The sequence below is a fragment of the Phyllostomus discolor genome, chromosome 6 (assembly GCF_004126475.2).
Source record: "Phyllostomus discolor isolate MPI-MPIP mPhyDis1 chromosome 6, mPhyDis1.pri.v3, whole genome shotgun sequence".
Classification (NCBI taxonomy): domain Eukaryota; kingdom Metazoa; phylum Chordata; class Mammalia; order Chiroptera; family Phyllostomidae; genus Phyllostomus; species Phyllostomus discolor.
This window is the reverse complement of record NC_040908.2, coordinates 143,404,547-143,419,541: the sequence shown is the minus strand read 5'-3', so window position 1 is coordinate 143,419,541 and position 14,995 is coordinate 143,404,547. Positions and strand designations below refer to the sequence as shown.

The 14,995-nt window shown below is 40.4% G+C and overlaps 1 pseudogene; it reads left to right on the top strand.

Annotated features, from left to right (window-relative positions):
• The first annotated feature begins 5,377 nt into the window (after window positions 1-5,377).
• Window positions 5,378-10,454, top strand: LOC114498982 (annotated as a pseudogene).
• Window positions 10,455-14,995: the final 4,541 nt, after the last annotated feature.

The window sequence follows — 14,995 nt, the reverse complement described above, 5'->3', positions numbered from 1 at the left end:
CTGTGGCTAGAACTTCCAATACTATGTTGAATAAGAGTGGTGAAAGCGGACATCCTTGTCTTGTTCCTGATCTTAGTGGGAAAGCTCTAAGTTTTTGCCCATTGAGTATGATGTTGGCTGTAGATCTCTCATATATGGTCTTTATTATGTTGAGGAATGCTCCCTCTATCCTCACTTTTCTGAGTGTTTTAATCATAAATGGGTGCTGTAACTTATCAAATGCCTTTTCTACATCTATTGATATGAACGTGTGATTTTTGTATTTTGTTTTGTTTATGTGATGCATTATGTTTATTTATTTGCAAGTACTGTACCATCTTTGCACCCCTGGGATGAATCCCACTTGATCATGGTGTATGATCTTTTTAACAAATTGCTGGATGTGGTTTGCCAATATTTTGTTGAAGATTTTAGCATCTATGTTCATCAGCAATATTGGCCTGAATTTTCTTTCATCATTATGTCTTTATCTGGTTTTGGGATTAGAATGATGCTGGCTTCATAAAAAGAGTTTGGGAGTCTTTCATCTTTTTGGATTTTTTGGAATAGTCTGTGAAGAATAGGTATTAGCTCATCATTAAATGCTTCCTTAAATTCTCCTGTGAAACTGTTCAGTTCAGGGCTTTTGTGTGTGGGGAGTTTTCTGATTACTGCTTCAATTTCATCTCCTGTTATTGGTCTATTCAGGCTTTCTGCTTTTTTTATTGAGTCTTGGGAGATTATATTTTTCTAGAAATTTGTCCATTTCACCTAGGTTTTCAAATATAGTTCTTTGCAGTAATTTTTTACAATCCTTTGTATTTCTGTGGTATCAGTTGTAATCTCTCCTCTTTCATTTCTGTTTGTGTTTATTTGGGTCCTCTCCCTTTTTTTCTTGATGAGTCTGTTTAATGGCTTATTGATTTTGTTTATCTTTTCAAAGAACCAGCTTCTGGATTCATTGATCCTTAGAATTGTGCTTTTAGTCTCTATGTTGTTTAATTCTGCTCTGATCTCGGTTATTTCCTTCCTTCTATCTGCTCTGGACTGTCTTTGTTGTTGTTCCTCTAGTTCTTGTAGGTGTAGGATTAAATGTAAGTCATGACACCATAAAAGTCCTAGAGTAAAACATAGGCAGGAAAATCTCAGACATTCCACACAGCAGTATTTTCACTGATATGTCCCCTAGAGCAAAGGACATAAAGGAAAGGATAAACAAATGGGACCTCATCAAATTAGAAAGCTTCTGCATGGCTAAAGAGAGCATCATTAAGATGTAAAGTGAACCAACTATATGGGAAAACATATTAGCCAATGATACCTCAGATAAGGGTTTGATTTCTAAAATATATACAGAACTCCCATGACTCCAGTCCAGGAAGACAAACAGCCCAGTTAAAAAATGAACATAGGACTAGAACAGACAATTCTCCAAGGAGGTCATACAAAGGGCCCAGAGACATATGAAAAGATGCTGAGCATCACTAGCCATCAGAAAGATGCAAGTTAAAACCACAATGAGATACCACTTCACACTGGTGAGAATGGCCATCATAACCAAATCAACAAACAAGGGTTGAAGAGGATGTGGAGAAAAGGGAACCCTAGTGCACTGTTGGTGGGATTGCAGACTGGTGCAGCCACTGTGGAAAACAGTATGGAATTTTCTCAGAAAACTAAAAATGTAACTGCCTTTTGATCCGGCATTTCCACTGCTGGGATTATATCCTAAGAACCCTGAAACACCAATCGAAAAGAACCTATGCACCCCAATGTTCATAGCAGCACAATTTACAATAGCCAAGTGCTAGAAGCAACCTAAGTGCCCATCAGTAAATGAATGAATCAAATAACTGTGGTGCATTTACACAATGGAATACTACACAGCAGTAAGAAGAAAGGAGCTCCTACCCTTTTCAACAGCATAGATTGAACTAGAGAGCATTATGCTTATTTGAAATAAGTCAGGTGGTAAGGGACAAATGCCATATGATCTCACCTTCAAGTGGAACCTAATCAACAAAACAAACAAGTAAGCAAAATATAACCAGAGACATTGAAATTAAGAACAATCTGACAGTAACCAGAGGGAAGGTGGGAGGGGATACTGGGGGAAAAAATGGGAAGTGTTTTCAGGAACAACTATAAAGGACACATGGACAAAACCAATTGTGGGTAGAAGCAAGGTAGGGAGATAGGGATGGCTGGGGTGGGGGACAAATGCAGACAATTGTAATTGAATAACAATAAAATAATTAAAAAAAAAAGAAACACGAGATTACTTGAGTCAGTGAGAAACATGAGATCAGGTAGTTTGCAGAGGGACTTCTGGGAAGACTGGTAGTCACTGGGAAGTCCACAAAAGGGGAAGCACCAGTGCCCATAGTGCCCACCAGTGGCCTCTGTTGAATGTGGGCAAGAGCAATGGTATTGTTGATAAAAGTAGTGGGTGCACTGACTTGTAGGAGAGAATTGTATAGCTTGGAATTAGAGCAGAAGGCAGTGGCTTGAACATAGTGGTGCCTATATTCTTTTGAACTGGTATTTCATAATTCTTAGGATATATTTCCAGTAGGATCACTGTGTCAAAAGGCAGTTCCATTTTTAATTTTTTGAGGAATTTTCATACTGTTTTCCACAGTGTCTGCACCAGTCTGCATTCCCACCAACAATGCACTAGGTTTCCCTTTTCTCCACATCCTTACCAGCACTTGTTTTTTGTTGATTTACTGGTGATAGCCAGTCTGGCAGGTGTGAGGTGGTATCTTATCCTGGTTTAAATTTGTGTTTTTCTGATGACTAGTGATGTTGGGCATTTTTTCATATGTTTATCAGTCACCTGTATGTTCATAACTACATTAATTACAATAGCCTAGATCTGGAAGCAGCCCATGTGGCCATCAGTAGATAAATGGATAAAGAATACTGTGGTGCATTTACATAGTGAAATGCTACGTAGCTATAAAAAAGGAGGAAATCTTACCTTTTACAACAGCATGGATGGACCTGGAGAGCATTATGCTGAGTGAAATAAGCCAGTCAGAGAAACACAATTACCATATGATTTCACTTATATGTGGAATCTAATGAAAAAAAAAAAGCAAACAAAATAGAGACAGAGGCCTAGATAGGCCTAGATACATGGAACAGTATAACAGCTGTTAGAGGGGGAGGAAGAGGGGGGCTGGATGAACGAAAGTGAAGGGACTAGTCAATGAACATGTATGTATTACCCACAGACACAGACAACGGTGTGGTGATGGCCAGAGGGAAGAGAGCAGGGCCTGGGAGGAGGGGGGCAAAGGAGGGGAATGGTGATGTCTGCAGTAGTGTCAACAGTAAAAATAAAGTAAAAGGAAAGAAAAAAAAGAAGTTAGTGGCTTGAAAAATCTATATCATGTGTCCAATTGATTTGGTTTATATTGAAATCAATAGAACATGGTTGAAAACCAGAGCCAGGAGTGAGGGTGAGGCAGGTAAATCCTTATAGGTCAGGATCTATATCAGTAAATTCCGGGTGTGTGTGGTCAGTTCAAGTCCTCCAAGAAGCAGATGCCAACAAGGGATTACACTGCAGGGCATTTATTGGGGGGGATAATCTCTGTGAAGGATGAAAAGGGAGGGGAAGCCAGAGGACAAAGGGGAGCCTTCACTTTATGACGCACATGTGACATGAGAATAAGAGGGAGAGGAAGGACAGGGTAGGAAGAGTCTAGGCTGGAGACAGCTCCCACAATATTCTGGCCAGATTGAGCTCAGGAGTCCTTGAGCTAAAGGCACTTGTTAAAATAATGCTGAGTCTTACATTAGGGACCTGCATTCCTATTCCCCGCTATGCTCAGCCATTCACTGGAAGCAGCCCACAGGAAGCAGGGCTGTAGCTCAAATTTGGGCATCAATCCAGAAGGGCAGCTGCTAGGGCTGTCAGTCAATTATACTCCCCACAGATCTGAGCTGTATGTTTTCAAGGCTGCCATAGAACCCAATGGACCCTAGTAAGCCTACTTGGAGACATATCGAGTTGAATAATAGAGAACATACCCCTTTGTGATAAAGCCTCTGGATAGCAGATTTCTCTAAGCTTTTGGGGAAGATGGGATAATGATAAATGCTATGTTTTGAATTAGCCCCAAGCTAGGAAGTTTATGTGTACTATCTCATTTACATTGTATAAGAAAGCAATGAAGTAGACATTAGCATTTTAATACTTATTTTGTAGATGTGGAAATAAGCTTATTGAGATTATGGTTCTTACTCAAGGTTGCATCTGTTAAAAATGGCATAATTCTTGACCGCTGTCACAAACAAACCCTTTTTAATAACCAATAAATGCCAGTTCCACCTAGGAATTTTGAATCTCATGTAGAATTTTTTACAGCAGAACTTGACAATTGGGGGTTGTGAGACCTCCACAATGTCATGACCTTCACTATAGTCCAAGAAAATCATTATTTCATGTTGCAGTTCTCCAGTGTTTTCCCTGCTAGCTTTTATAAAAAGATATTTTGTTCCAGAATCATTATATTTAGTCACTCTTCCACCTATGCTACACCTTCTGATGTTTTCCTCACTATATTTAGGTAGTACTCACGAGAGGCTTTTGGTAGATGCTGTGGCATATAAGAAGGAAGGGAAACAGAATTAAGGCAGCTGTGCTTACAGTGTTTTAATGTAACCTGTGCAACCTCCTCTTTGAAGGAGCTTGAAGTTTTAATGACTACTTGATTTTACATTCCTTGAGAACTGACACTGTGTGTTACTCAGAATAACACCCAAGAAAGACCCTTGTCTAAAGTATGTGCTCAATCAGTATGTTCCTGACCTCTCAAAAAATGACAAAATTAAGAATTATTTTTCCTACATTCTTTAATAAAAATAACATTTATTGAGTATTCCTCCTATACCAGCTGTTTTTCTAAGCATTTAATATATCTATTTTAGCCCATTTAGTCCTTACCAAACTCTATGAGATTAATGATTATTCTAATTTTATAGATGTGTAGGCTGAGATACAGAAAAAACAGTTAATTTGCCCAAAGTCAGCCAGCATTTGAAGCCAGGTGACCTGACTCTGGAGGTCATTCACTGCATGACAGAGCCTCTCTGCTTAGCAGTGGCTAATTACTTAGTAAGGAAGTGGTACACTATGTGTTATAAATAGCGATCAATGAATTATTCAGCAGTTTTGTGCAATAAGCAACAATGAGGTGAGTGTGTTGGAATTGTTTTCACTCTCCTGTTGGGATGGTCATATAGGGATTTCAGTTTGGAAGAAAACCTTTCTTTTACCTTTCTTCATTCACAGAGAATGTAAAAGAGTGAATTGAAAGGGGATGGAACAAACGTATTCGCTCTGAGCCAGCTTTTCCCAGGTTGATGGTCATGAGCTGATATAAAGATGGACCCCCAAGAATGGAATTATCTTCTGGAGTACAGGCGTCCCACACTAGGTGAGTGTTCTAGGAACACATCTGTATCATTGTACCAGCTGGCCTTGTTGTAAGAGGCTGAATTTGGCTTCAGTTAAGTTTTTTGAAGGCTCTTTTAACGTTTTTGCCCATTCTCTGACGGGTGATTTACGAGCACACTGGTGCACACTGCTCTGAGTTTTCAGCAGGTTTTGACCAAAGAAGGCATGACCTCCACACCCCACCCTCCCTATTCATCCGATCTTGCCCCAGTGGGTTTTATTGTTTCCCTGAATGAAAAAAAGTCCTCAAAGAGAAACATTTTGCCAGTGTGGAAGAGATGAACAAAAAATAGCAGAAGCACTAAAGGGCATCAAAATCAACGAGTTCAAAGAGTGTTCTGAGCAGCGGGAAAAATGTCTCCAAGGTGTAGTGCATCAAATGCAGATCACTTTGAAGGTGACTGAAGTTTAAATATGTACAAATAAATACCCAATTTTTTATAAAGAAATTCTGTTTGGGGGGGGTCTCCCCTCATATTCTACTGGCTTCATTGGGAACAAGAGCAAATTTGCAACTTCTCCCTTCAGGTTCCCACCATTACCTGGGGCCAAAGGAGAAGCCTGGCAAGAGGGTGGAGGAGGCAGAGCTTTCTTTTGTGAATGAAACACATGTAGTGTCAAATTTATGCAAGGACACTGCTGGCCACTTGGAGGAAGGAAGCTCAGTGCACACGTTGCAATGAGCAGGGGCTGGCTATGCACCTGCTTCTGCAAATGAAATTTTATTGGAACTCTGCCAAGCTCCTTCATTTATCTATTGTCTGTGGATGCTTTTGTTTTATGTCAGTGGAGCTGACTGGTTTCTACAGCAACATCATGGCTCGTGAAACCTAAAATGATTACTGTGTAGCATATATAAAAGAGTTTGTTGACCCCTGGTATCGAGCATGACAGAGGCTAATTCTATGGCTCTGGAGCTGGGCTGTCAGTGTTGAGATGCTGGCTCTGTCACCTGCTCCCTAGGGGATGTTGGACATGGTCCTCAAACTTTCAGCATTGCAGTTTCCCGCTTTTATAAAGTGTGCTTATCATGTTTACCTCTTAGGGTTTCTCCAAATTAAGTGTTTTAGTACATGTTAATCTGTTAATATGATGGGGGAATGCATAGTGAATACTGAGTAAATGTAAGCTATAATCATTTTTATCATCATTATTCTTTATCATTATTAAGACTTAAGTTCTTCCTTTGCTTAGTCAAAGCCATGATCCTTAGAATTAAGGGAAAAAAACATCACAGAAGCAGCTCTCTTTTGAATTAGACTTTGTATCAGGGGCAAATAGTATTTATTTACTCAACAGCCTGTAAAGTGCCAATTCATGTCTGCCTGGGCTGTTGCCTGTCTCTCTACTCACAGGAAGAAAAACACAAATTTTCCAACCAGCAGATACTGGTTTTCAGTAAGTTTGTAAGCTTCTTATAATTAGTTACTTCCTTGAAATGAATACATTGATTGATCAGTAATCATAAGTGTGGTGGTTTCTGTGATCTCCTCCTCTATACAGAAGAGTGATATATGTATATATGTTTATTAATGGGGTAGGAAGTATAAGGCACAAGGAGAGCTCTGAGGGATACTTGGTCTGATGTACCAGCAAGCGGAGTGAAATTTAGCCCCTGCGGTCCTTTAGAAGGTCAAAGAGCAAGCTGCAGATACAGAGGTTCTGCTGAGCTGTCTGCGGCTTTCAGAGAAGCTGCTAATGGAATAATGATAGTTCCTGACATAAAGCAGAAGGTGTTCTATTTTTAGGCAAGAGAAGCTATGCACTAGAGATAATCCAAACACATTCTTATCAGAGAGGATACTGAAAAATGCCCACAGTTTCCTAACACTCTGTTGCCATAGGTAACATGACAGTCTCCTGGAGAAGAGCCACACAGAGAGTCCTAATAATACTACCATTTGTCAAGCATTTACTATGTACCTGGAACTGTGCAAAGTGCATTACCCCAGAGAATCCAAAAATAGTCCAATGAGGAGGTGCTAATATTGTTTCCATTTTACAGATGAAACTGCTCCTTACAGGAGTTAAATAAGTTTTGCGGTGTGAAAAGCAGAGCCATTTTCAAATCCATTTGTGGTTGACTCCAAATTCCAGGCTCAATTAGAAAAGGAAAATAAGATATAATTAGTTTAAGCTCTCCACTCTCCAATCAAATTAGAGAAATGATTTCCTAGCCTTTCCTTATTTTCAAGGCTTATTGCTCTTTCTTCCATGGAATGGAAATGGATGAAGCAATTTAGAATATGATAATAGTATTCCATGTCAGGGAAAAATCCAGCCAATGAGGGACCAGAATCTGAAGTTAGACCTATATGGATGGTGGAAGGAGGTAGGACATGGTATTCCAAGGAGATAGGAATGGACAATAGGAACAAGCCAGCATTTGCCTTCAACAAGCTGTGGTGGAGAGGCCACCGTGGTGGGTTTCCCAAGGGCAGGCACTATTTGGGTTCTGGGAAGGTGGCTACAAGTGGGGTCAGGCAGCAGTGCAAAGGTAACACCTGGCTGGGTATGTTTGGGCCAGGTGTCCTCTCTGAGGATTTTGGTAAAAGATTGGCAAGTCCTTATACAAGGGGACTAGAGTCATGGAAATTTTTCAGGACACAATATTAACTAAAACCTCAGTTATCAAAACAGAGGCCCAATTACTCAGATTGTACCAAGAAATAAGAAATAGACCAGCAAAAAGTTTACAACAAAGTCTTTCAATAATTTCGTGGTGACTGCCTACTTTGTGCGAGGAGCTGGGTCCAGGGTGCTAGGCCATGTTTCTGAAATTGTCCTTGACTCCAGTTACGCAGGGCTGGTTGCAGAGTCTGGGAAGAAAAATCAGTGAACTCAGCGACAGTGAGGGAAAATGAATAACATGTTTGTACCTAGTAATTTTGGATGGTATATGGGTTTGGCTCTACTTACATTGGATATATAGACTACAGCTGTGACTGGTAAGACATGGGAGTATTCACACCCTAGAGCTATGTATATGTCATTTATTCATAATTTACTCTTTCATTCACTCATTTCTTTCAGAGAAATTATTGATTCCCTTATGTATGAGACACTATATATATCAAGGCTGGGGAATACAAGATCAAATTAGATTTTTGTTTCTTTTTCCAGAGGAGCCTAGAATATACAGTAGAGGTTGGCAGATGTTGGTAGACATAAGGATGACTTGCGGCACGAGTTCGAGCTTCACATGTACACACTCATTCTGAGATGCAGATTGGGTAGGTCAGAGTAAATAGACTGGGGATGCGCATTTTCATCAAGCGCCACTGAATATGCTGATCAGCTTAATTTGAAGCTAGTATCTGGAGAACTCTGATTTAGATAAACGTGAGAGTCTTTGATGCAATTTTTTCTGTGTGAAGTGTCATATTCCAGGGCAAAAGAGGGAAAATCTAGTATTTTAATTTTTTTATTTTTTTAAAAAGATTTTATTTATTTTTAGAGAGGGAAAGGAGGGAGAAAGAGAGAGAGAAAGAAACATCAATGTGCGGTTGCTGGGGGTCATGGTCTGCAACCCAGGCATGTACCCTGACTGGGAATCAAACCTGCGACACTTTGGTTCTCAGCCCGAGCTCAATCCACTGAGCTACGCCAGCCAGGGTGGAAAATTGAGTATTTTAAACTGCACTGAAATAATATATCTCAGTTAGATAGAAAGCAAACTATTCATTCCTGTGTTCAAACAACCATAGGTATTCACTTGCCTAAATTCTATATAGGAAGTTGAACTCCATCTCTTTTAAAACATTTCCAGCACTGAACTCTGTGCTTCTGTGACATTGAAGTTTAACTCACCTCAAACTTTATACTCCAGTAAAGAAGTAATAATTTTGCCTTTCTGCTGGTGGATGCTGCTGAGTAAGCAGTGTTGAAATCTCCTCTCCTGCAGTCGTCACATGTAGGTTGGAGTCTCCCAAAGAGCCTGAACCACTGCAGAAGCAATTTATTGGAGGTTCAAGGTTTGAAACAACAGATGAGAGTCTGAGGAGCCATTCTGAGCAGTGGGGAACGCTCACAGACTGTGTGGTGATGAGAGATCCAGACACCAAACATTCCAGAGGCTCTGGGTTTGTTGCGTACACCATTGTGGAGGTGGATGCTGCCAGGAATGCAAGGCCGTACCAGGTGGGTGGAAAAGTCGTGGAACCAAAGAGGGCTGTCTCCAGAGAAGATTCTCAAAGACCTGATGGCCACTTCACTGTGAAAAAGAATTTTGTTGGTAGTAGTAAAGAAGATACTGAAGAACATCACCTAAGAGGTGATTTTGAACAGGATGGGAAAATTGAAGTGATAGAAATCATGACTGACTGAGGCAGTAGCAAAAAGATAGGCATTGCTTTGGTAACCTTTGATGACCATGACTCTGTAGACAAGATTGTCATTCAGAAATCCTGTGCTGTGAATGGCCACACCTGTGATGTAAGCCAAGCCCTGTCTAAGCAAGAGCTGACTATGGCTTCATCCAGCCAAAGAGGCTGAAGTTGTTCTGGAAACTTCGGAGGCGGTCGTGGAGGTGGTTTTGGTGGGAATGACAACTTTGGTGGTGGAGGAAACTTCAGTGGTTGAGGTGGCTTTGGTGGTAGCCGTGGTGGTGGTGGACATGGTGGCAGTGCGGGTGGTTGTAATGGAAGTGGTAATGACGGAAGCAACCTTGGCGGTGATGGAAGCTGCAATGATTTGGGCAACTACAACAATCAATCTGGAAATTGTGGACTCATGAAGGGGGGAGAAACTTTGGAGGCAGAAGCTCTGGCCCCTGTGGTGGTGGAGGCCAATACTTTGCCAAACCATAAAACCCAGGTGGCTGTGGCAGTTCCAGCAGCAGCAGCAGCAGCAGCAGCAGCAGCTATGGCAGTGGGATCAGTTTTAATTACTGCCAGGAAAAAAAGCTTAGCAGGAGAGGTGAGCCACAGAAGTGACAGGGAAGCTACAGGGTACAGCAGATTTGTGAACTCAGCCAAGCACAGTGGTGGCAGGGCCTAGCTGCTGCAAAGACTATTTTAGACAGTACTCCTGTGAATGGGGAACAAACTGGAGGACTGGGTTTGTGACTAATTGTATAACAAGTTATTTTGTTCCTGTTCTGTGGAAAGCGTACAGCATTCCAACAAAGGGTTTTAATGTAGGTTTTTTTTTTGCACCCGTGTTGTTGATTGCTAAATGTAATAGTCTGATCATGACACTGAATAAATGTGTCCTTTTTAAACAATGTGCTATGTACAGTTAGTCTATTCTGAAGCCGCCTTGGTAAATTACCTCAACAGTGTGATGTTAGAATTCCTTCAGAGTGATACCAGGTTCCATCTGAAATTCATTTACAACCTACTTGGGCGCACAAGCCATTGTCTTCAGAGACCTTGGTATAGTCCAATTAATAAGATATTGTGCTGTGACCTGGAGTTCACCATTAAAAGGGTCATCCCAGCAGAGTCATTGAGTTTATTTGGTTTTTAAAGATCTTTGGCACATTCTGTTCAATGTATCTAAATTGAATTATGGTACCAGATAAAATGATAGATGGGAATAAAGCTTGTAAATGACCCATTATCATGTGTATTCAATAAACAATTTAATATCTTCTTGAAAAAAAACCCAAAATGAAATACTTTTTTTATTCATTTCAGTGAGTACTTCTGGTTTAGTTGATACTTTGTGTTAATTTTGTTCTTTTGTTTTCCTTTTATTAGCCTCCTTCCCCCTTTCCTTCTTTCCCCTTCTTCTTTCCTTCACCTGCTCTTGAGTTAGTTACCACTTCCTTACCACTGTTGATTCAGATGTTCCTTCTGAGAAATTTATAGACAAGATTTAAAGATGCGGTGGAATAACATTACTTGAATGTAAACTAATTTTGAAAGATATGAGGTAGCATAAATTAAAGCATTATTATTAAGATGTATTTATATATTCAAAATCACCTTTAATTATCTCAATATGCCTGGAAAGGGGATACAATTGACATTATCATTTCCTTATCACAAATGGGTTAGAGACAGATGAAGGCTGAGCACTTTCACAATGCATTGCATTGTTTCAGTGATTTATGGATGTATAACAAACCACCAATCTAAGCCCTCCAATTTTGGCTTAAAAAAAAACCCAATGTATTATTTCTCGTGATTCAGTGGGTTGACTGGCGGCTTTTCTGCAGATTTCATGCAGTCACTGTCACCTGGGTCAGATGGGAAGACTGGAATAGCCCCGGTGACCCACCTCCTTCTACTCACAGGGTATTTCACACTGTTCTTTTCCAAAGTATGGTGGTTTCAGATTATGAAAGGGAAGAACCTACAATGCCAATTGAAGCCTTGTCCTAGAATCGCTTCCTCCACTTTCTTTTGGTCAAAGCTAGTCACAAGACCAGCCAAGAAGCAAGAGATGAGAAAGTAGACCTGACTCCACAGCAGATTTCTTACCTCAGATGTGGTGTATGTCTTGGAGCCTGTCGGTGTATACTCATCATGCTAATTATACCTCTTGTTTTCATAGTGAATGACATTTTCTCCATAGAAAGCAAAAATAAAATTATTTCAAAATAAAAATAAAAAATAAAAGATTAAATTCTCCTATAACTATGCTTTGATACAGTCTCAGGCATGGAGGATTGTTTCTATGGACATTCTTTCCCATTGAATTATATAATTATAGTTATGCATGCTATGAAGTTCTGTCTTAATCATTTTATGTACCACTTTGTAGAGAGCAGGATCAATAAAATGACATTGGTCTGGTCAAGATAGCATAAAGTATATAACGCTAAGTGGAGTCACTCATGTCAACCAAGATGGTTGCCAGTCATTCATGACACTTCAGTTTAAGGGGGAAACTACCTGTTATGCTAGACACACCTGGCAAGGTGCCACACCTAAGGTATCTGTATACAAGACCAGAATGGCTATGTCTGCAGAGAAGGACCACACATAGATAGAATTCTGGGGAAAGTCCCCACTCACCATCAGGGGTCCCAAGACACTTATCAAGAGACCCAGAAGGGTAGAGTACATCACTCTCAAGGGTATAACTGAGGCAGGGCCAGACCACTGCTGAGACAGCTGAGCTCCACACACCAGAGTGCTGCTCCACACCATGTTGATCTCCCCTAACATTGGCCGGTGGAGGCTCTGCCCTGCTGGACTGAGGACTCAGTCTGCTCCAATGCTCACTTGGCTCCATAGGTCCTTCCTTGCAAGATGCTGACAACTCCCTTGCACACTGTGCTGTCTCCCAGACCTGCACACTGAGACTCTGGGACTTGGATTGATTATCCCCAATTTTCTCATGTGATGTTATTATTGATGATTTCTGAGTGATTAGTGTTGTTATTAGGTTAGTATAGATTTGGATTTAATCTGCATTAATAAAAGCTGAGTGAACCTGCATTAATAAAATCCAAATGAATGGCATAGTCACCTGTGTTGGTTGCCTGCTATTTCTCATTGCCAGTATCACCTGGAGGGCTGGTGGTAGTACAGGAGGCTCAGTGGTTCCAGTTCTTAGGGCCCAGATCAGACATCTGAGCAGGGACCAAAGGCTGAGTTATAGGAAAGACTATATCGCTAACATACTCTTGCAACACACTTGTTCTTAAATAGCTCTCCCACCTTTATTGACTTCTCCATGCTTTGTTTTCTTAGTATTTACATGTTCTATAATAACACTTTTAGAGTGTTTACTATATGTCTCTAAATCACACTACCTGTCATCAGCACTGGCAGAATGTAAGGAATGTTTCTCCTTTGCTGTCCTCCAAGTCTAACTTTCCTGTTATTGTTATTGTTACTTTTGGTGGGGATATTATTATTCTTATTAGTCATGTGTCAGGCACTTTATTGTGTGCTTTATCCACATATCTCATTTAAGCCTTACAATAAAAGTTCAAGGTAGATATTTCTGCTTCCACTCCTGTACAAATAAAAAAAAAGCAAAACTAAGTCTCAGAGTAGGCAATTTGCTTTGTTTCTGAAGTATCACCAATGCAAAGAAATACATCTCACACATGGTAGGTTCTCAGTAAGGTGGCAAACTGGAAGTGTTCTTCAGCCACTGAAATTACTATAGAAAAGGGGGAGTGTTAGTTACAAACTGTTGCCTCTTAAGGCCAGTAAGCTATAGTATTTAAAGGACTCTTTGTTCAGGTGAATGCCTTGATACCTAGGTGAGTTATTTACTGTTTACTACGTGAGACCTTCATCATGACCCATGGCGCTTGGACTGGATTGTTTGTGATTCTGTACTTTACTTTGGTCAAACTCTTTGGGAAGTATAGCTTTGAGAGATACACTGAGAAACAAACAATTACAGATATCACCAAAAATCTACAAACTAAGTTTTAACTTGTAATAAAGCAGTCATCTTTTTTGTGCATTTTTACTCTGAAGTTTAACAGGACTCACCACTCTCAAAAGTCTCATCCTTTGTAGCAAACACCTGACTATAAATTTTGGTATTGCAGGAGGTCATCAAGAGTATGTGACCACCTGTTGACCCTCAAGCTGGATTCAAGCACTTGGGAGCTCCTCACCCCTCCCCTGTCTTTAGGATGTACATTGTTTCCCCATTATTTCCACACTGACACTGATTTTCAAGGACCCTGCCTTGAGAGAGCCATGTGCTGTTATGACCATCTGGAGAGTATACATACTAAACCCCATTAAAGCCTCTGTACAAACTTTTAAGGTTCCGGTGGGTAGGTGCAGAGAACTACCCCTCTTACAGCCACCCAAGACAAGCCTCAAATGTAAGTTTCCTTGCTTATTAAACCTGCCACCTACCAATCTGGAGTAGTCTGCTTTTCTCTTTGGTTTGCCCTTGCCTTCTATGTATGGGGTCAATTCCACCTGGGAAGCTCCCAAGTTTGCAAAGCAATACTTGGGGATAGCTTTGCAGCACAATGAAACGCACACGAATCTGTGTGTCAGGAAAACAGGGTTCTAAGCCACATACCACCATACCATTTCTTTACTCTGCAGTGTTGTCTTTAATGAGATAGTTGTTCATTTATGCCATACATATTTACTGCATAGCTATTAAGTGTCGGGTATTATGCTACATAATCAGGATAAAAAGGAGCATGAGTTGAAACAGTTCTGACCTTGGGGAGTTGATCTGATAAAGCTAGTTTGGGATACACAGCACACATAAATAGTGTTTCTTGCACATGGTAGAAGCTCAAAACATTTTCTTCTCCTCGATTCCTTGGGACAGTAACTTCACTTTTCTTGTTATTTTCTTCATCTGTGGAGTGAAGGTGACAGGATGTGGGGACAGTGGTGACATAATGAAGAAGATGATTTCCAAGATTCTTTCTGGTTCCAAATTTCAAAGATTCATCAATTTCAGGATGATAACCAGGGACTGATCCAATATTTAATGTGTTTGTGATGGATGTTGTTTGGCAATAAGAAAACAAGAAGTTGCTTTTTCTGTTTAATTTTCACTTCATGGTCATAACTTAATGCCATGAATTGTAAATCCACCCAAGATGCAACCCAGTTGAGTTGCTTACCTTGTGAAGAATCTGGAGTATGAGACATG